We start from the raw sequence: 324 nt of genomic DNA on the forward strand, positions 1-324 counted from the left end.
TTTTCCTGTGAAATACAGAAAATACAGTTATTTTGTAGATAAGAAGAACAAGGACAATGTTGGACAAGGTCCAACTACTAGGACTAGGTCCCAAACATGTTTAGAAACCAAACTGCTGTTGAGATTACAACCATAGAAAATTTTAGAGAAGGTTGATAAATTAGCTTCAGGGATAGAATTAAGCTAAACTGAACAACCAAAACATATTTGATGATGCCCCAGACCTTGTCCAGTCACTGGAATTTTGTATTTAAAGGAATTTAATGAGGGTCTTGATTTTGAGGTCACAAACTTCTTCCTAAATTGTCTAGTCATTATTAACTG

Source organism: Geospiza fortis, unplaced genomic scaffold, assembly GCF_000277835.1.
Source record: "Geospiza fortis unplaced genomic scaffold, GeoFor_1.0 scaffold242, whole genome shotgun sequence".
Classification (NCBI taxonomy): Eukaryota; Metazoa; Chordata; class Aves; order Passeriformes; family Thraupidae; genus Geospiza; species Geospiza fortis.